At 35.3% G+C, this 22689-nt stretch overlaps 1 protein-coding gene and 1 non-coding gene across 2 annotated transcripts in view; both read right to left on the reverse strand.

The window, feature by feature from the left end:
- Positions 1-22689, reverse strand: part of si:dkey-245n4.2 — a 314713-nt gene that overhangs the window by 239758 nt on the left and 52266 nt on the right. The gene's annotated exons all lie outside the window — the stretch shown is intronic.
- On the reverse strand, positions 33-148 carry LOC137495800 (U5 spliceosomal RNA). The gene has a single exon (XR_011015777.1). It is a non-coding gene; the product is annotated as a U5 spliceosomal RNA (small nuclear RNA).

Genomic DNA, 22689 nt, shown 5'->3' on the forward strand with positions numbered 1-22689 from the left:
ACATCTCGTTCTGCAATTCAACATCTTAATGCAGCTCTGCAGATAGCAGAGCACCCAAAAATAAACAAAACTCACAATAGTTCCTCCCCACGGAAATCTTTAGTAAAAAACGAAAGATTTGAGCGTGATTGAAGAGAAACTTGAGCTATAGCACTATACTGCTTAATCAGAGCAGTTGGCCTGACACAGCACAATGTTCGGCAAGGGTGACTGCAAGGCACGTTGGCCCTGTAATCCTACTTTGTTGAAAGGAAGGCATCAAAGCATTTCGCAGTACAGAATGATGTCAGACAGAAAGAGATGCAGTCTTTGGTTAAGACAAATATATCCAGTTTACAGCAGCATTGAGGTTTAAACAAAGAGCATGCAGAATTGTGTGACCAGGCCATCAGACAGCTTACAGCCCAGTCCTTGGTAACAGCCAAAAGTTTTGAGGTTGCCTACAACCAGCAGAAGTTTGCCCTCTTGACTGAACCTATCGATCGTTCTTTTTATTACATGTCTGACTTTGCCTGTCACAAGGAGGAATGGCTAGGCTTCAGTTTGGTGAGACTGCTGGCAGAAATTTGCCACCCACGCTTGACATATCAAAGAGAATGCTAGTCCTTGTTAGTGTAGCAAACAGAATCTTGTCATGTGGAAAACCAGGGTTTGATTTTCTGTCAGGGAGGCTCTTTATTTAGGTTGCTAACCTCCTCTCAAAAACTTGAGCTTCATCATGATTCTATCCAAAGAAACAAGCCTACAGTGGTTGAAACGTGCAGGCTTTTGCTCTCGGGTACTCTTAACATAATGTTGCGGCCCAGTATCTCCACCTGTTATGCCGCGGGGCATTGAGAAGCCTTTACGATTAAGTATCCAAATGTTTTTGGCTGCACGCACAATTCACTTATTGTCAGGTGACATATGCTCTTCGCAGCCTTCAACTGCAGCTCGTGTTGTATTGAACAGATTCACACTACTTCATAACTAGAACCTAAAGTTCATTGATAAACTTTGATGTTGGCTTGAGAAAGCCAACGTGACTGCACTAGGACTGGGAATGGCAGTTGGCAGAAAGCACGGCAGCGATTGCTAAGTGGTTGCTAGGCAGTTTCTAAAACAATTATGGCATTGTTAGGTAGTTACTAAGCAGTTGCTAAATGGCAATGCTCGTGTACATGTTTGATCAAATGCTAATACTTAGTAGGCATTTCTAGCATATGTTATTGCATTTAGATAATTATTCATAGCATGTAGCTAATCGTTATTAGCACTTGGCTTCCATTATCATTGTTACCATGCATAGTACACAGGAAGTCCCATTTGCTAGCATGAGTCAAATAAGCCAATGCCCAGGTCCCTACGATGTTCTGATGTTGAGATATTGCTATTTTTATATGGTTGCTAGGTTACACTGTTTTATTGCTATGGGGACATTTGACAGGTTACACTGTAAAAAATTGCTGTTAAAAAACGGTCAGATTCTACGGTAAAATAATGTTTTTTCACTAAAACAGTAATATTCTGTTAAAAACAGTGCTTTCTGGGTAACATTTTTGTTTTTGAGAAAGTAACCAACTGCAGAAAACTGTGAGCTAACAGAGTTCAGATTCGATGTTTTGAAGTCTGTGTTTGAAATCACACTTTGTGTCCTTGTTCACTATTTCCTACACTAGTTAACTAATATAGTTCACCTGACAGTTTTAATGAACACTAATGAGTGAATTCAGACACTGATGAACACCTGCTGTTAATAATTACAATTACTGAAGAAAATAAACAAGAAACACAAACAGTGACTTGAGTTACAACATTAAATAAAATCAAATAAAATAAAACAGCTTCAGTCTCAGCAGAGGATCATTAAACAACTCCACAAACAACAGCAGACACACTTATTACTGACTGATTTGACTTCCATACTATTCACATTGAGATCCAACAGAAATTAAGGTGTTTTTTGTGTCACCGTAATGGAGTGAGGGGCTGGTTTAGTTGGGCTCTTCACCCTTGAACTGATTAATTCAGACTCTCCAATCACTATAATAAAGAGTTAACAAAATGCTTGTATTATAGCAGTCAAGTTGGAAAGTCAATAAATAGAGAAATATATTTGTCTAAAATTAGTTCTGATAAATGTTTTGGTATACATCTGGAAGAAGGGCCTCATGCAATAGATTTTATGTTTAGTTACAGGTATTAATTAAATTAATGAGAAGTGAAAACAGAAAGATTCCTCAGTAATTACTTAACAGTTAAGAAATAACATACAAAAACAGTTCAGTTATGACAAATACACACTCAGACCTCATGAATCTGACCTTGTATCTCAACAATGGTAACATCTCAAATGTTTCATGCTACGATGCATGCTGGGAGTGGCATGGTACAAATATCCCAGCATGCATTGCGGTATTAAAAAAATGTTGTATAACGGTCTAAGAGTTTTCTTTACTTGTGTTTGATTCTGCTGTTGTTTATGTTTAGACTTTCAGTTGCCTGTTTGTGAGTTAAACTGTTAATTTTGTTAGTCGTCACCATTATTGAGGTTCATCCGCTGATTATTGATGTCTCTTTGAGTGCGATATACACCATAGAGCAGTGTTATTGTCCAAGATATTCTTAAAAACTTCCAGAAATCGTTGCCATATATATACATAATGTAAAACAATAGATTTAACATTGAATGGGAGCAGTCAATTTTATTATACTAAATGAGAACAGACTCTGCCATTTAATAACAACTTGAACATCACCAGATCTTACTTTTTCAGATTTAGGTTTTTGGCTGGCTTGCTACAACAAAGGAGCTTTTTAAGCAAAGTTCTTAACAATTGCAGCAGCTAAGATATATAAATGTCAGGGCTAAGAGTCCAACTAAAGCAAACTCTGTTCTCCATGATGGTGACGTAAAACTTTAACTTTTTCTCAAGAAGAACTTTAGTAGATGTTATACAAAAATACATGTATTAAGTAATAAGTGTAGCTGGTGATGATGTTTGTAGAGTTGTTTAATCATCCGCTGATCATTTAAATGATTTAATCATTTGTTGTTCTTCAGGTTATTTCATTATAAAGCTGTGACTAAAGTTTAGCATGTTCTGTTCTTGTTTTTTCCCTTCAGTATTTCTTCATTTGTTCATTGTTAATCCTCAATTATCATTTAATTAGTCAGTTAATTAATGAATTTACTTCAGCTTTGCTACATGTTTCTTGAACACTCAGTAGTGTGGACACTTCAATAAAAACTGAAGTATATGCTCTGGGGTTTAAAGGGTTAAAGGTGTGAGAGGTAAAAACACAGTGTAAAAATGTATTTTAACAGTAATATACTGTTAATTTACACAACGGAAGTAGACTGTTAAAAAAACAGTATATTGCTGGCAACCACAGCTGCCAGTAGATTACCGTTAAATCAAGGAAAAAACAGTATTTTACTGTAAAACCTGAAGCTAATTTCTTCTGTGTGTCACCGTTGTGGAGGAGAGTAGAGCCAGTGTATGAGTTAAAGATGAACAATGAACTGCTGATGTTATTCTGCATGTTTCTCTATTTAAAGACAGCGGCTGTTTAGTTGCTGATGCAGTCAGAATCTCTCTGGTGATTCCAGATTTACATGTTTATTGGAAAACTATAAGTCTAATAAACCTTAAAGATATAGCAACAAAATCTAACGCATCTAAATACAGCTTTTGGCCAAATTTGGGGCTTGTATAATTATGTTGGCTTGAGAAAGCCAACATACTGTTATACTACTCTGTCATTGAAAACAAACATATCCCCTCCTAGGCCGTTCATGCCACAAGGCCCAAATGTGGTCAAAATGTGCCTTCTGCATTCAAGATTGTTGCTATATCTCCTCATGCCTGTAAGACGTATCATTTTTTTAATAAAAAATGTTAAATATTAAATTTTTATAATCCGGGCGTATAAAAAATTATACAAGCCCCAAATTTGGCCAAAAGCTGTATTAAGATGCGTTAGATTTTGTTGCTATATCTTTAAGGTTTATCAGACTTATAGTTTTCCAATAAATAATTTTTAAGCATTATTTTTCTCAAAATATGGCAAGCCATTTTTGATATAAACTCCATATTTTTTACTGATATGGCAAGCCATTTTTGCATGTATCACCTTCACACTTATTAAGCATTGTATTTTCAAAAAAATACAGCAAGCCATTTTTACATAATGTTCATTCCCTTAGTCCCTTTATTAATCAGGGGTCGCCACAACGGAATGAACTGCGAACTTATCCAGCATTTGTTTTACACAGCGAAGGCCCTTCTAGCCGCAACCCAACACCAGGAATACATAATGTTCAAGTCCAGTTTTTGAAACTCATAAAGACTGTCATAGAAACAACGGAGTTGATTAAGATCAATCATATTGCCAAGAAGCTTTGATGTATCATCACTAACCTGTCAAATGTCCCCATAGCAATAAAACACTATAACCCAGCAACCATTAAAAAATAGCAATATCTCTACATCAGAACATCGTAGGGACCTGGGCATTGGCTTGTTTGACTCATGCTAGCAAATGGGACTTCCTGTGTACTATGCATGGTAACAATGATAATGGAAGCCAAGTGCTAATAACGATTAGCTACATGCTATGAATGATTATCTAAATGCAATAACATATGCTCGAAATGCCTACTAAGTATTAGCATTTGATCAAACATGTACACGAGCATTGCCATTTAGCAACTGCTTAGCAACCACCTAACAATGCCATAAATGCTTGACTTTCTCAAGCCAACATCAAAGTTTATCAATGAACTTTAGGTTCTAGTTTTTTTATATGCTCGGATTATAAAAATTTAATATTTAACATTTTTTATAAAAAAAAAAAAACAATAAGTCTTACAGGCATGAGGAGATATAGCAACAATCTTGAATGTAGAAGGCACATTTTGACCACATTTGGGCTTTGTGGCATGAACGGCCTAGGAGGAGATACGTTTGTTTTCAAGGACAGAGTAGTATAACAGTATGTAGGCTTTCTTTAGCCAACATAAAGAGTAGTATAACAGTATGTTGGCTTTCTCAAGCCAACATAACTATAGTGGCTGGTTTTTGGCTAAACTAAATTTATTTTTGATGGTCACACTATTTGGAGGTTCTGGAACAAATTGCCAAGTTTGACCCGCAGACAGCCCCTTGAATAGCCCTGTCTTAGATATTAAATGTAAACTAGAACCTAAAGTTCGTTGACGAACTTTAATGTTGGCTTGAGAAAGCCAACGTGACTGCGCCGGGGACTCAAAGGCAGTTGGCAGGAAGCACAGCGGTTGAGAAGTGGTTGCTAGGCGGTTGCTAAGGTGTTGCTAAGGCATTCCTAGGTAGTTGCTAGCGTGTTCTGAGTGGTTTCTAGGCTGTTGCTAGGGTCCACTGGACTGTTAATCGGAAGGCCTCATTTACATTTTTGATCAAATCGAGAGAGAGAGAGAGAGAGAGAGAGAGAGAGGACTGATTTGTTCAGGTTGTTTAATGCAGATCACTATAGTATAGTTAGTATTTATAGTATATATTATAATCTGAACAAAATTACATTATAATAAATATCATATGAAGAAAAATATTAAATTAAAATACTAATGAAACAATAGCACATACATTTAGTTAATTTGTCTTTTATTTAATCAGTCTTATAATTTTTGCAGTTAATATAGAGTACAGTCAATTTACAGTAATTTGCAGCATTATATATATAGTTATAGTTATATAGTTATATATACAGTTTACAGGAAGAAAATCGCAATTAATACAATATTATAGGACGTCTTCATCACGTGGTTAATTCTGACCAATGACGTTGTTCCACCCCACTGGCCACAAACACAATAGGTGCGTTCGACATGAAGCTCAGCTGCAGCCGGTGATCAACGAGATTAGCCGAGCGCAGGCGGGGGCGGAGTTGAAAACGGAGCAGTCAAGACGGACAGCTGGACACTTCGGGACTCAAAGTTGCTGCAGTCATGATGACCGATAACATGGCGTCATCATATTTTTTTGTTATTTTTATTTATAACAACAAAACATTTACAAATAAAACAGAATACAGTTTCTACAAACTGTAGTTCCTTTTTAAACAATAAGAGAGAATTATGAATAAAATATATAACAAATGCATGAGAGAAATAAGAGGAAATGAGAGGTTAATATAATCATAAAAACGAACAGGTCTATTAAATACAAAGCAATAAGCATAAATTCTAGGAGTTAAACATCAACCTTTAGGCTAATACTTTTTGTTTGAATATGCTAAAAATGGGTTTACATATATGTACATTTATAGATATAAAAATTTCCAATGTAAAAAGCAAAACAAGGTGTTTTGATTAGGTCTTAATAAATGACATTATTTTGGATAATAAATGAATTTTCAAAAAAGCATTTTAATCCAAAAAGATTGTGTTGAAAAGAACAAAAGGTAAAATAAGTGAGCTATGTAGAAGTTTCCCAGAAAGAGCAGGTAGCATTTAAACTGCTAGACAGGAAATACAATATATATTTATATTATAATAATAAAACCATTTTATAATTATTTAATAAAATAGTTCTTTACTTTAATTTGTTTAGAGAGCTTTAGGGTGGCAGGATCAATGATGATGATTATTTTATTTTAAGTCTGTAAGACTTATTTAGGTTATTCACTAAAATATACACTAAAATATATCATTTAAATCGTTCATGGAGATGAATGCAGTAAATAGTCTGTACAAAAAAGTTAGAAATAAACCTTTGCAAACAAGCTAACCTTTATAACCTGATTATTTAACAAAAGATGATTACTGCAGTAAATATTGTAGTCTTTTAATAAGCAAGATGTGTACAGGATAGAGAGGGTGTGAAAAGTGAATTGTTTGTTTTGAAACTTTTGAATCGGAATTTGTCCAATTATAAACCCGAAATACACGTGTTTGTTGTCATGTGGTGAACTCGGCCAATCGTGTGATATCGGTGTCGTCATCAAAGCTCCTGCAGTCGCTCTTCAGAAGCTGCGCGGTCTGAGTTTGCCGTCTGATCTCGGAGCGCTGTCGCGGTACTTTGATGCCACATGTGACAGTCACGTGGCGTCGGCGCAGCATCAATCCGGACAAGATTTCTAACCAGAATGCACCGCTTTAAGACAGATTTCGATCGATCTGCGCAGCGCTGCATGAAGTCGAACGCACCTAATGTTATAATCGTAATATTTAATTGTCATCACCTGGGTGATTTTTTTTTTTTTTTTTGGTACAGCACAGGCCAAAAGCTTGGCTTTCATTGTCATTATCACAAGTGAGGAGAAGGCTTTTTTGCGGCACAGAATATTGTTTTGAAAGAAATATCTGAAGTAAACTTATGTTTTTGCCAACATAAAAGGGGGATTAAGAAATAATCCTTATAACCCTAACCATAAATGTGTGTATGTATGTATATATATATATATATATATATATATATATATATATATATATATATATATATATATATATATATATATATATATACATACATACATATACACAGTTAAAGTCAGAATTATTAACCCCCATTTGATTTTTTTTTCCTTTTTTAAATATTTCCCAAATTATGTTTAACAGAGCAAGGAAATTTTCACTGTATGTCTGATAATATTTTTTCTTCTTGAGAAAGTCTTATTTGTTTTATTTCGGCTAGAATAAAAGCAGTTATTAATTATTTAAAAACTATTTTTGGGACACAATTATTTGCCCCTTTAAGCAATTTTTTTTGATAATCTACAGAACAAACCATCGTTATACAATAACTTGCCTAATTACCCTAACCTGCCTAGTTCACCTTATTAACCTAGTTAAGCCTTTAAATGTCACGTTAAGCTGTATAGAAGTGTCTTGAAAAATATCAAGTCAAATATTATTTAATGTCATCATGGCAAAGATAAAATAAAGAAGTTATTAGAAATGAGTTATTAAAACTATTATGCTTAGAAATGTGCTGAAACAATCTTCCCTCCATTAAACAGAAATTGGGGAAAAAATAAACAGGGGAGCTAATAATTCTGACTTCAACTGTATGTATATATATGTATATACACACACTTTATTTTCACTGTTTGTAAATAATTGTTCTTAACATTTTTGCTTTAAAACATTATAATACTGTTTGGATTTTCCCCCCATAATAATAAATTGTGAACATTGCAGTGTAAATTGCAATCCAGATGTTACAGAAAGAAATTGATGCAGCAACAGCAGAACATATTAAGGGGATATAAAAAATCTTCATACATTGTATGTATATATATTCACTATTTTAAAATACATTTTCTTTGCTGTGTGTTTTTATTGGTTATGATGCTGTTTGGATGTTTTATTTTTGCACAATAAATAAAATGTGATTTAAAAAGTGCAAACATTGTCTTTGTTAGAATTTACACGTGATTACAACGGTATAAAGACGTTCAGGTCCGACCGGACCGAATGGAAAGAAATTGTAGGTTTTGAAGATGGATTATTAGTTTTGTGGCAAGGACATAGCTGTTTTAGATGGTTAAAATACAGATTAAAAATAAAGTTAGAATGATTTTATATTAAATATGTTTATTGTATAATATACGTGAATGTTCGCATGGCTTTCATTTTCATTATCACAAGTAGAGGAGAAGGCTTTTCACGGCACAGAATATTCTGTTTTGAAAGAAATATCTGATGTAAAGTTATGTTTCTGCCAACATCAGAGGCATGCATTTTAAAACGCACAGGGTAGCAGACAGAAATGCATGCGGGTCGATTCCGACGCGGATGATTCTGCATCCAGATCAGTTTTATTACGCTTTATGGAGTTCACTGCGAGCATAATATGAATGACTGATGACCAGAATTAAGTTCAATCTTACCTCGATTTTGACCACAGATCTCTCTGCCTCTTAAAGGAACACTAAATAGAGTTGTATTACTTGTATTTGTGTACTTTCGCTGAGAAATTTTAATGTAAACAGCTTCAAATGTTGTAACAAGCACGTCTGAAATGAGCCCGAATTTCTGTAGATTCAAAACAGTCAGCACGGATATCCCCGCCTCTTAAAGGGAAAGTGCCTCTTAAAGGGCCATTACTAAATTACAAAGGGCTCAAAAATAGTCTTCTGGCGCCATCTCGTGGACACTCTGACACGCTTTGAGTCTGAATTTTACAAATTTAATATAAAAAAAATATTTATAGGAAAACTGTTATTTATAATTACACCAAATAAATATGATAATTATCTGCAATTTAAAACACATCTTTTGGCCAAATTTGAGGATTGTATACTTTTTTATATGCCCCAAATACTCGATACAATTTTTAATTAAAAAAAAATTTAATTCAAAAACTACAAATCTTATCGGCATGAGGACATACAGCAACCATCTCATGAGTAATAGACAGCTTTTGACCAAATTTGGGGCTTGTAGCATCTAAGCCCTGGGAGGAGAAGCGATTGCTTTTTTTTGGTCAGAAGCCGGAATAATAATAATAAGAACTAGAACCTAAAGTTCGTTGACGAACTTTGATGTTGGCTTGAGAAAGCCAACGTGACTGCGCCGGGGACTCAAAGGCAGTTGGCAGCAAGCACAGCGGTTGATAAGTGGTTGCTAGGCGGTTGCTAAGGTGTAGCTAAGGCATTCCTAGGTAGTGGCTAGGGTGTTCTGAGTGGTTTCTAGGCTGTTGCTAGGGTCCACTGGACTGTTAATCGGAAGGCCTCATTTACATTTTTGATCAAATCGAGAGAGAGAGAGGACTGATTTGTTCAGGTTGTTTAATGCAGATCACTATAGTATAGTTAGTATTTATAGTATATATTATAATCTGAACAAAATTACATTATAATAAATATCATATAAAGAAAAATATTAAATTAAAATACTAATGAAACAATAGCACATGCATTTAGTTAATTTGTCTTTTATTTAATCAGTCTTATAATTTTTGCAGTTAATATAGAGTACAGTCAATTTACAGTAATTTGCAGCATTATATATATAGTTATAGTTATATAGTTATATACAGTTTACAGGAAGAAAATCGCATTAAATACAATATTATAGGCCGTCTTCATCACGTGGTTAATTCTGACCAATGACGTTGTTCCACCCCACTGGCCACTAACACAATGTTATAATCGTAATATTTAGTTGTCATCACCTGGGTGATTTTATTTTTTTTTTGGTACAGCATAGGCCAAAAGCTTGGCTTTCATTGTCATTATCACAAGTGAGGAGAAGTATATATATATATCAGTAATTAGATATAGGTTTTTAAAACTATTATGCTTAGAAATGTGCTGAAACAATCTTCCCTCCATTAAACAGAAATTGGGGAAAAAATAAACAGGGGAGCTAATAATTCTGACATCAACTGTATGTATATATATATATATATATATATATATATATATATATATATATATATATATATATATATATATATATATATATATATACACGCACACTTTATTTTCACTGTTTGTAAATAATTGTTGTTAACATTTTTGCTTTAAAACATTATAATACTGTTTGGATTATATAATAAATAAAATGTGATTTAAAAAGTGCAAACATTGTCTTTGTTAGAATTTACACGTGATTACAACGGTATAAAGACGTTCAGGTCCGACCGGACCGAATGGAAAGAAATTGTAGGTTTTGAAGATGGATTATTAGTTTTGTGGCAAGGACATAGCTGTTTTAGAGGGTTAAAATACAGATTAAAAATAAAGTTAGAAGGATTTTATATTCAATATGTTTATTGTATAATATACGTGAATGTTCGCATGGCTTTCATTTTCATTATCACAAGTAGAGGAGAAGGCTTTTTCACGGCACAGAATATTCTGTTTTGAAAGAAATATCCAAAGTAAAGTTATGTTTCTGCCAACATCAGAGGCATGCATTTTAAAACTCACAGGGTTTAAAACTACAGCATAGGCCAAAAGCTTCATTGTCATTATCACAAGTGAGGAGAAGGCTCTTTTGCGGCACAGAATATTGTTTTGAAAGAAATATCTGAAGTAAACTTATGTTTTTGCTAACATAAAAGGGGGATTAAGAAATAATCCTTATAACCCTAACCATAAATGTGTGTATGTGTTATATATGTATATATGTATGTATATATATACATACATATATACAGTTGAAGTCAGAATTATTAACCCCCAGTTGATTTTTTTTTTCCCTTTTTTAAATATTTCCCAAATGGTGTTTAACAGAGCAAGGAAATTTTCACTGTATGTCTGATAATATTTTTCTTCTTGAGAAAGTCTTATTTGTTTTATTTCGGCTAGAATAAAAGCAGTTATTAATTATTTAAAAACTATTTTTGGGACACAATTATTTGCCCCTTTAAGCAATTTTTTTGATAGTCTACAGAACAAACCATCGTTATACAATAACTTGCCTAATTACCCTAACCTGCCTAGTTCACCTTATTAACCTAGTTAAGCCTTTAAATGTCACTTTAAGCTGTATAGAAGTGTCTTGAAAAATATCAAGTCAAATATTATTTACTGTCATCATGGCAAAGATAAAATAAAGAAGTTATTAGAAATGAGTTATTAAAACTATTATGCTTAGAAATGTGCTGAAACAATCTTCCCTCCATTAAACAGAAATTGGGGAAAAAATAAACAGGGGAGCTAATAATTCTGACTTCAACTGTATGTATATATATGTATATACACACACTTTATTTTCACTGTTTGTAAATAATTGTTCTTAACATTTTTGCTTTAAAACATTATAATACTGTTTGGATTTTCCCCCATAATAATAAATTGTGAACATTGCAGTGTAAATTGCAATCCAGATGTTACAGAGAGAAATTGATGCAGCAACAGCAGAGCATATTAAGGGGATATAAAAAATCTCATACATCGTATGTATATATATATATATATTCACTATTTTAAAATACATTTTCTTTGCTGTGTGTTTTTATTGGTTATGATGCTGTTTGGATGTTTTATTTTTGCACAATAAATAAAATGTGATTTAAAAAGTGCAAACATTGTCTTTGTTAGAATTTACACGTGATTACAACGGTATAAAGACGTTCAGGTCCGACCGGACCGAATGGAAAGAAATTGTAGGTTTTGAAGATGGATTATTAGTTTTGTGGCAAGGACATAGCTGTTTTTAGAGGGTTAAAATACAGATTAAAAATAAAGTTAGAAGGATTTTATATTAAATATGTTTATTGTATAATATACGTGAATGTTCGCATGGCTTTCATTTTCATTATCACAAGTAGAGGAGAAGGCTTTTCACGGCACAGAATATTCTGTTTTGAAAGAAATATCTGAAGTAAAGTTATGTTTCTGCCAACATCAGAGGCATGCATTTTAAAACTCACAGGGTAGCAGACAGAAATGCATGCGGGTCGATTCCGACGCGGATGATTCTGCATCCAGATCAGTTTTATTAGGCTTTATGGAGTTCACTGCGAGCATAATATGAATGACTGATGACCAGAATTAAGTTCAATCTTACCTCGATTTTGACCACAGATCTCTCTGCCTCTTAAAGGAACAATAAATAGTGTTGTATGACTTGTATTTGTGTATTTTCGCTGAGAAATTTTAATGTAAACAGCTTCAAATGTTGTAACAAGCACGTCTGAAATGAGCCGAACTTTCTGTAGAGCAAAAACAGTCAGCCCGGATATCTCCGCCTCTTAAAGGGCCATTACTAAATTACAAAGGGCTCAAAAATGGTTCTCTGGCGCCATCTCGTGGACACTCTGACAAGCTTTAGGTTTGAAATTAACAAATTTAATATAAAAAAAATATTTATAGGAAAACTGTTATTTATAATTACACCAAATAAATATGATAATTATCTTCAATTTAAAGCACATCTTTTGGCCAAATTTGAGGATTGTATACTTTTTTATATGCCCCAAATACTCGATTGTAATATTTACAATTTTTTAATTCAAAAATTTTTTAATTCAAAAACTACAAATCTTATCGGCATGAGGACATACAGCAACCATCTCATGGGCAATAGACAGCTTTTGACCAAATTTGGGGCTTGTAGCATCTAAGCCCTGGGAGGAGAAGCGATTGCTTTTTTTTGGTCAGAAGCCGGAATAATAATAATAAGAATAATAATAAGAATAAGTTTAAGTAGCATTACAGTATGTTGGCTTTCTCAAGCCAACATAAAAATAATAATAAGTTTAATAGGATAACAGTAGTCTGGCTTGCTACACAAGCCAGCCTAATAATATTAAGTTTAATAGGATAACAGTAGTCTGGCTTGCTACACAAGCCAGCCTAATAATAATAAGTTTAATAGGATAACAGTAGTCTGGCTTGCTACACAAGCCAGCCTAATAATAACTAGATTCTTAAAGTTTGAGAACAAACTTTGAGGCTGGCTTGTGAAAGCCTGACGGTAATAGTTTATTTAGTTTGAACAGTTTTAAAAAGTATGAAAAGATAGATAGATAGATAGATAGATAGATAGATAGATAGATAGATAGATAGATAGATAGATAGATAGATAGATTAGCATGTTATTACCATGATTTTAACGTGAAATAGCATGTTGTTAGCATGATTCTAGCATGAATTAGCATGTTACTAGCATGATTTTAGCATGAATTAGCATGTTGTTAGCATGATTTTAGCATTAATTAGCATGTTACTAGCATGATTTTAGCATTAATTAGCATGTTGTTAGCATGATTTTAACATGAATTAGCATGTTGTTAGCACGATTCTAGCATAAATTAGCATGTTACTAGCATGATTCCAGCATGAATTAGCATGTTACTAGCATGATTTTACCATGAATTAGCACAATTCTAGCATGAATTAGCATGTTGTTAGCATGATCCTAGCATGAATTAGCATGTTGTTAGCATGATTCTAGCATGAATTAGCATGTTACTAGCATGATTCTAGCATGAATTAGCATGTTGTTAGCATGATTCTAGCATGAATTAGCATGTTACTAGCATGATTCTAGCATGAATTAGCATGTTGTTAGCATGATTCTAGCATGAATTAGCATGTTACTAGCATGAATCTAGCATGAATTAGCATGTTGTTAGCATGATTCTAGCATGGATTAGCATGTTACTAGCATGATTTTAGCATAAATTAGCATGATTCTAGCATGAATTAGCATGTTGTTAGCATGATTCTAGCATGAATTAGCATGTGACTAGCATGATTCTAGCATGAATTAGCATGTGACTAGCATGATTCTAGCATGAATTAGCATGTAACTAGCATGATTCTAGCATGAATTGGCATGTTGTTAGCATGATGGATAGATAGATAGATAGATAGATAGATAGATAGATAGATAGATAGATAGACAGACAGACAGACAGACAGACAGACAGACAGACAGACAGACAGACAGATAGATAGATAGATAGATAGATAGATAGATAGATAGATAGGTAGAGGTAGATAGATAGATAGATGGTGTGCGAGCCTGATTCAAACAAGCCAACCCACGCCTCTCTACGATGTTCTGATGCTGAGATATAGCTGCTATTATATCGTTGCTAGGTTAGTCTGTTTTGTTGCTATGGAGTTGATTGACAGCTTAGACTGATGATGTATCAAAGCTTCTTGCCAGTATGAACAGTTAAAAACAACCCCCATGTCTCTATCACACTGCAGCATGACAATATCAGTCTGAACCTCTTTAATGGCAGTCTATGGGACAGTTGCTAGGGTGCAGTATCTGGTTGTTAGGGTGTGGCTAGAAAGTTAAAAGGCCAACGGTGATTGGCTGCTGGCTAGACTGAGTTAAATGAGCTCAGCCATTAGTCTGTAGGACAGTCTGATGCAGAGTTATGAGCTCACAAAGTTTGATCCCATGTAAAGTCAATGAGAGTATTTTGCAATGGAAGTCTATGGGACGGTTTCTAGGGTCCAAAAGTGGTTGCTAGGGCGTGGCCAGAAAGTTTAAAGGTGGTCAGTCATTGGCAGTTTGATAGTCTGAGTTAATTGAGCCCAGTTAGAAGTCTGTGTGACATTCTGATGCGGAGTTATTAGGTCACAAAGTTTGATCCAATGTTACGTCTATGGGATTTTTCCGACGGTCCCGGGACGTTTTTCGGGAAACCGAAAGTCGGATCAGTCGGAAAGGATATAGCAACTCGAGTCAGAATAGTTCGGAGGTCTGACCCGAGTTTGATGGTCATAGCTTGAAAGGCCTAGGACGAGATAGAGTTTAATTTTTAGTCTCAGAAGAAGAATAATAAATATAACTAGACAGTAAAGTTCGTCGAGACAAACTTTGAGGCTGGCTTGACAAAGCCTGTTGGTAATAGTTTATTTAGTTTAAAAACAGTTTGAAAAAGTATAAGTAGCATGTTATTAGCATGATTCTAGCATGAACTAGATTCTTAAAGTTTGAGAACAAACTTTGAGGCTGGCTTGTGAAAGCCTGACGGTAATAGTTTATTTAGTTTAAACAGTTTTTAAAACTATGAAAAGATAGATAGATGATAGATAGATAGATAGATAGATAGATAGATAGATAGATAGATAGATAGATAGATAGATAGATAGATAGATGTTGTTAGCATGATTCTAGCATAAATTAGCATAATGTTAGCATGATTCTAGCATTAATTAGCATGTTGTTAGCATGATTCTAGCATTAATTAGCATGTTGTTAGCATGATTCTAACATGATTTAGCATGTTGTTAGCATGATTCTAGCATGATTTAGCATGTTGTTAGCACGATTCTAGCATGAATTAGCATGTTACTAGCATGATTCTAGCATGAATTAGCATGTTGTTAGCATAATTCTAGCATGAATTAGCATGTTACTAGCATGATTCTAGTATGAATTAGCATGTTACTAGCACGATTCTAGCATGAATTAGCATGTTACTAGCATGATTCTAGCATGAATTAGCATGTACCTAGCATGATTTTAACATGAATTAGCATGTTACTAGCATGATTTAGCATGAATTAGCACGATTCTAGCATGAATTAGCATGTTGTTAGCATGATTCTAGCATGAATTAGCATGTTACTAGCATGATTCTAGCATGAATTATCATGTTGTTAGCATGATTCTAGCATGAATTAGTATGTTACTAGCATGATTCTAGCATGAATTAGCATGTTACTAGCATGATTCTAGCATGAATTAGCATGTTGTTAGCACGATTCTAGCATGAATTAGCATTTGACTAGCATGATTCTAGCATGAATTAGCATGTGACTAGCATGATTCTAGCATGAATTAGCATGTTGTTAGCATGATTCTAGCATGAATTAGCATGTTACTAGCATGATTCTAGCATGAATTAGCATGTTGTTAGCATGATTCTAACATGAATTAGCATGCTACTAGCATGATTCTAGCACGAATTAGCATGTTGTTAGCATGATTCTAACATGAATTAGCATGTTACTAGCATGATTCTAGCATGAATTAGCATGTTGTTAGCATGATTCTAGCATGAATTAGCATGTGACTGGCATGATTCTAGCATGAATTAGCATGTTGTTAGCATGATTCTAGCATGAATTAGCATGTTACTAGCATGATTCTAGCATGAATTAGCATGTTGTTAGCACAATTCTAGCATGAATTAGCATTTGACTAGCATGATTCTAGCATGAATTAGCATGTGACTAGCATGAATTAGCATGTTGTTAGCATGATTCTAGCATGAATTAGCATGTTACTAGCATGATTCTAGCATGAATTAGCATGTTGTTAGCATGATTCTAACATGAATTAGCATGCTACTAGCATGATTCTAGCACAAATTAGCATGTTGTTAGCATGATTCTAACATGAATTAGCATGTTACTAGCATGATTCTAGCATGAATTAGCATGTTGTTAGCATGATTCTAGCATGAATTAGCATGTGACTAGCATGATTCTAGCATGAATTAGCATGTAACTAGCATGATTCTAGCATGAATTAGCATGTGACTAGCATGATTCTAGCATGAATTAGCATGTAGCTAGCATGATTCTAGCATGAATTAGCATGTTGTTAGCATGATAGATAGATAGATAGATAGATAGATAGATAGATAGATAGATAGATGGATAGATAGATAGATAGATAGATAGATAGATAGATAGATAGATAGATAGATAGATAGATAGATAGATAGATAGATAGATAGATAGATAGTTAGAGATAGATAGATAGATAGATAGATAGATAGATAGATAGATAGATAGATAGATAGATAGATAGATAGATAGATAGATAGATAGATGGATGGTGTTCGAGCATGAGTCAAACAAGTCAACCCCCGCCTCTCTACGAAGTTCTGATGCTGAGATATAGCTGGTGCCATATCGTTGCTAGGTTACTCTGTTTTGTTGCTATGAAGTTGATTGACAGCTTAGACTGATGATGTATCAAAGCTTCTTGCCAGTATGAACAGTTAAAAACAACCCCCATGTCTCTATCACACTGCAGCATGACAATATCAGTCTGAACCTCTTTAATGGCAGTCTATGGGACAGTTGCTAGGGTGCAGTATCTGGTTGTTAGGGTGTGGCTAAAAAGTTAAAAGGCCATCAGTGATTGGCTGCTGGCTAGACTGAGTTAAATGAGCTCAGCCATTAGTCTGTAGGACAGTTTGATGCAGAGTTATGAGCTCACAAAGTTTGATCCAATGTAAAGTCAATGAGAGCCTTTTGCAATGGAAGTCTATGGGACGGTTTCTAGGGTCCAGAAGTGGTTGCTAGGGCGTGGCCAGAAAGTTTAAAGGTGATCAGTCATTGGCAGTTTGATAGTCTGAGTTAAATGAGCCCAGTTAGAAGTCTGTGTGACATTCTGATGCGGAGTTATTAGGTCACAAAGTTTGATCCAATGTTACGTCTATGGGATTTTTCCGACGGTCCCGGGACGTTTTTCGGGAAACCGAAAGTCGGATCAGTCGGAAAGGATATAGCAACTCGAGTCAGAATAGTTCGGAGGTCTGACCCGAGTTTGATGGTCATAGCTTGAAAGGCCTAGGACGAGATAGAGTTTAATTTTTAGTCTCAGAAGAAGAATAATAAATATAATATTAAGTTTAATAGGATAACAGTAGTCTGGCTTGCTACACAAGCCAGCCTAATTAGCATGATTCTAGCATGGATTAGCATGTTATTAGCATGAGTGTAGTACAAATTAGCATTTTATTAGCATGATTCTAGTATAAATTAGCATGTTATTAGCATTCTTCTAGCATGAATTAGCATGTTACTAGCATGATTCTAGAATAAATTAGCATGTCACTAGCATGATTCTAGCATGAATTAGCATGTTACTAGCATGATTCTAGCATGAATTAGCATGTTACTAGTATGATTCTAGCATGAATTAGCATGTTACTAGCATGATTCTAGCATGAATTAGCCTGTTACTAGCATGATTCTAGTATGAATTAGCAGGTTATTAGCATGATTCTAGCATGAATTAGCATGATTCTAGTATGAATTAGCATGTTACTAGAATGATTCTAGCATGAATTAGCATGTTACTCGCATGATTCTAGCATGAATTAGCATGTTATTAGCATGATTATAGTATGAATTAGCATGTTACTAGCATGAATCTAGCGTGAATTAGCCTGTTATTAGCATGATTCTAGCATGCATTAGCATGTTACTAGCATGATTCTAGTATGAATTAGCATGTTATTAGCATGATTCTAGTATGAATTAGCATGTTATTAGCATGATTGTAGTATGAATTAGCATGTCACATAGCATGCTTAGGTGGTTGCTAGGGTATTCTGAGTGGTTGCAAAGTCGTTGCTAGGGTGTCCTGAGTGGTTGCTAGGTGGCTGCTAAGATGTTGCTAGGGTGTTGCTAGGTGGTTGCTATGGTGTTCTGAGTGGTTGCTAGGTTGTTGCTAGGCAGTTGCTAGGGTGCTCTGATTGGTTGCTAGGTGGTTGCTAAGGTGTTGCTAGGCAGTTGCTAGGGTGTTCTAAGTGGTTGCTAGGTTGTTGCTAAGGTGTTGCTAGGTGGTTGCTAGGGTGGTCTGAGTGGTTGCTAGGTGGTTGCTAAGGTGTTGCTAGGTGGTTGCTAAGGAGTCCTAAGTGGTTGCTAGGTGGTTGCTAGGTGGTTGCTAAGGTGTTGCTAGGTGGTTGCTAGGGTGTTCTAAGTGGTTGCTAAGGCGTTGCTAGGCGGTTGCTAGGGTGTCCTGAGTGGTTGCTAGGTGGTTGCTAAGGTGTTGCTAGGTGGTTGCTAGGGTGTCCTGAGTGGTTGCTTGGTGGTTGCTAAGGCGTTGCTAGGCAGTTGCTAGGGTGTTCTGACTGGTTGCTAGGTGGTTGCTAAGGTGTTGCTAGGCGGTTGATAAGGTGTCCCAAGTGGTTGCTAGGTGGTTGCTAAGGTGTTGCTATGTGGTTGCTAGGGTATTCTGAGTGGTTGCTAAGGCGTTGCTAGGCGGTTGCTAGGGTGTCCTGAGTGGTCGCTAGGCCCTCACTAAGGCATTACTAGGCCGTTGCTAGGTGGTTGCTAGGTGGTTGCTAGGGTAATTTGGGTGGTTGCTAGGCAGTTGCTAGGGTACCCTGGTTGGTTACTAGGCAAGCCTTACATACATGGTTGATAAAACATTTATACTTAGTAAGCATTTCTAGCAAGTTACAGTACTTGGCTAGTCAATATTAGCATGTAGCTAATCACTGCTAGCATGTGTAGCATTTAGGAAGTTCCGTTTGCTATCATGAGTCAAACGAGCCAATCTCCAAGTCTCTACGATGTTCTGATGCTGAGATATAGCTGTTGATGAATGGTTGCTAGGGTACTCTGTTTTGTTGCTATGGGCGAGGTTACAGAGTGCACTTGAATGTGGTTGGCTGTCTAAGTCAAATGAACCAACCCCCATGTCTCTATGACACTGCTATGCAAAGATATGCATCTTGGCCTATTTTAATGGAAGTCTATGGAATCAATTTGGGGGCGTGGCTTGTGAGCTTCATTATCATATTGAGATGCTCATTGGTTGTCTGAGTCAGATGAGCCATCCCCCAAGTCAATAGGACACTGCTAAGCAAAGATATGCATGTAGGCCAGTTATTAACATGAGTCTAGTATGAATTAGCATGTTACTAGCATGATTCTTGTACAAATTAGCATGTCATTAGCATGTTTCCAGTATGAGTTAGCATGTCATTAGCATGATTAGCATATGAGTAGCATGTTGCTAGCATGATTGGCATGTCATTAGCATGTTAGAATTATAAGCATTCGATAGCACACCTAATTACATTCTATAGGACAGTTGCTAGGGTGCAGTATGTAGTAGTTAGGGGTGTGGCTAGAAAGTTAAAAGGCCATCAGTGATTGGCTGCTGGCTAGACTGAGTTAAATGAGCTCAGCCATTAGTCTCTATGACAGTCTAATGCAGAGTTATAAGCTCACAAAGTTTGATCCCATGTTAAGTCAATGAGAGTCTTTTGTAATGGAAGTCTACGGGACAGTTGCTAGGGTGAAGTATGTGGTAGTTAGGGGTGTGGCTAGAAAGTTAAAAGCTCATCAGTTATTGGCAGTTTGGTAGTCTGAGTTAAATGAGCTCAGCCATTAGTCTCTATGACAGTCTGATGTAGAGTTATGAGCTCACAAAGTTTGATCCCATGTTAAGTCAATGAGAGTCTTTTGAATGGAAGTCTACGGGACAGTTGCTAGGGTGCAGTATGTGGTAGTTAGGGGAGTGGCTAGAAAGTTAAAAGCTCATCAGTAATTGGCAGTTTGGTAGTCTGAGTTAAATGAGCTCAGCCATTAGTCTGTAGGACAGTCTGATGCAGAGTTATGAGCTCATAAAGTTTGATCCCATGTTAAGTCAATGAGAGTCTTTTGAATAGAAGTCTATGGGACAGTTACTAGGGTCCAAAAGTGGTTGCTAGGGCGTGGCTAGAAAGTTTAAAGGTGATCAGTCATTGGCAGTTTGATAGTCTGAGTTAAATGAGCCCAGTTAGAAGTCTATGTGACAGTCTGATGCAGAGTTATGAGCTCACAAAGTTTGATCCAATGTTAAGCCTATGGGATTTTTCCGACAGTCCCGGGACGTTTTTCGGAAAACCGAAAGTCGGATCAGTCTGAGGAGATATAGCAACACGAGTCAGAATAGTTTGGAGGTCTGGAGCAAGTTTGGTGGTAATAGCTCAAAAGCTCTAGGAGGAGATAGAGTTAGAAATTTAGTCTCAGAAGATTAATAAAAAAAAAAAAAAAAATAATAATAAGTTTAAATAGCATTTCAGTAGTCTGGCTTTGACAAGCCAGCCTAACTAGATTCTTAAAGTTTGAGAACAAACTTTGAGGCTGGCTTGTGAAAGCCTGACGGTAATAGTTTATTTAGTTTAAACAGTTTTAAAAAGTATGAAAAGATAGATAGATAGATAGATAGATAGATAGATAGATAGATAGATAGATAGATAGATAGATAGATAGATAGATAGATAGATAGATATAGATTAGCATGTTATTACCATGATTTTAACGTGAAATAGCATGTTGTTAGCATGATTCTAGCATGAATTAGCATGTTACTAGCATGATTTTAGCATGAATTAGCATGTTGTTAGCATGATTTTAGCATGAATTAGCATGTTACTAGCATGATTTTAGCATTAATTAGCATGTTGTTAGCATGATTTTAACATGAATTAGCATGTTGTTAGCACGATTCTAGCATGAATTAGCATGTTACTAGCATGATTCTAGAATGAATTAGCATGTTACTAGCATGATTTTAGCATGAATTAGCACAATTCTAGCGTGAATTAGCATGTTGTTAGCATGATTCTAGCACGAATTAGCATGTTTTTAGCATGATTCTAGCATGATTTAGCATGTTACTAGCAAGATTCTAGCATGAATTAGCATGCTACTAGCATGATTCTAGCATAAATTAGCATGTTGTTAGCATGCTTCTAGCATGAATTAGCATGTTACTAGCATGATTCTAGCATGAATTAGCATGTTGTTAGCATGATTCTAACATGAATTAGCATGTTACTAGCATGATTCTAGCATGAATTAGCATGTTGTTAGCATGATTCTAGCATGAATTAGCATTTCACTAGCATGATTCTAGCATGAATTAGCATGTTGTTAGCATGATTCTAGCATGAATTAGCATGTTACTAGCATGATTCTAGCATGAATTAGCATGTTGTTAGCATGATTCTAGCATGAATTAGCATGTTACTAGCATGATTCTAGCATGAATTAGCATGATACTAGCATGATTCTAGCATGAATTAGCATGTTACTAGCATGAATCTAGCATGAATTAGCATGTTGTTAGCATGATTCTAGCATGGATTAGCATGTTACTAGCATGATTTTAGCATAAATTAGCATGATTCTAGCATGAATTAGCATGTTGTTAGCATGATTCTAGCATGAATTAGCATGTGACTAGCATGATTCTAGCATGAATTAGCATGTGACTAGCATGATTCTAGCATGAATTAGCATTTAACTAGCATGATTCTAGCATGAATTAGCATGTTGTTAGCATGATGGATAGATAGATAGATAGATAGATAGATAGATAGATAGATAGATAGATAGATAGATAGATAGATAGATAGATAGATAGATAGATAGATAGATAGGTAGAGGTAGATAGATAGATAGATAGATAGATAGATAGATAGATAGATAGATAGATAGATAGATAGGTAGAGGTAGATAGATAGATAGATAGATAGATAGATAGATAGATAGATAGATAGATAGATA

This window comes from Danio rerio, chromosome 5 (assembly GCF_049306965.1).
Source record: "Danio rerio strain Tuebingen ecotype United States chromosome 5, GRCz12tu, whole genome shotgun sequence".
Lineage (NCBI taxonomy): Eukaryota > Metazoa > Chordata > Actinopteri > Cypriniformes > Danionidae > Danio > Danio rerio.